This window comes from Carlito syrichta, unplaced genomic scaffold (genome assembly GCF_000164805.1).
Source record: "Carlito syrichta isolate Samal-C Ts95f unplaced genomic scaffold, Tarsius_syrichta-2.0.1 Scaffold304555, whole genome shotgun sequence".
NCBI classification, from domain to species: Eukaryota; Metazoa; Chordata; class Mammalia; order Primates; family Tarsiidae; genus Carlito; species Carlito syrichta.
Genome location: NW_007248651.1, coordinates 315,041 through 315,532, shown reverse-complemented (window position 1 = coordinate 315,532; position 492 = coordinate 315,041).

Here is a 492-nt window from a genome sequence, read left to right as displayed (position 1 = left end):
AGAGGATTGCCTGAGCCCACGGGTCCGAGACCAGCCTGGGCAACTTGGTGAGACCTCGTCTCTACAATAAATCACAAAAACTAGCTGGTCATGGTGGCACGCATCTGTAGTTTCCGCTACTTGGAAGGCTGAGGCGGAAGGATCGCCCTCAGCCCAGTAGGTTGAGACTGCAGTGGCCATGAGTGTCCCACTGTACTCCAGCCTGGGCAACAAGAGTGAGACTCCAACTCAAAAAAAAAAAAAAAAAAGATGTGGTGCGTTCCCTTTACTAGCTGTCTTAGGCTACATGTATCACGTGGGCCATGGGTTGGACATATCTGTTCACCAAGGACAGAGAAAACCCGCAGGCTGCCATGGGAGAAGTGTACCATGGGTCCAAAGTAGGAAAGAGTGAATCATGAGTGGCCTGGGTTCACGTGGCTTGAGCGAACCCATACTGTTTATTTCCTTAAAGTGCTGCCGTAGGTCCCCACAGCAGAAAGCCAGCAAGGA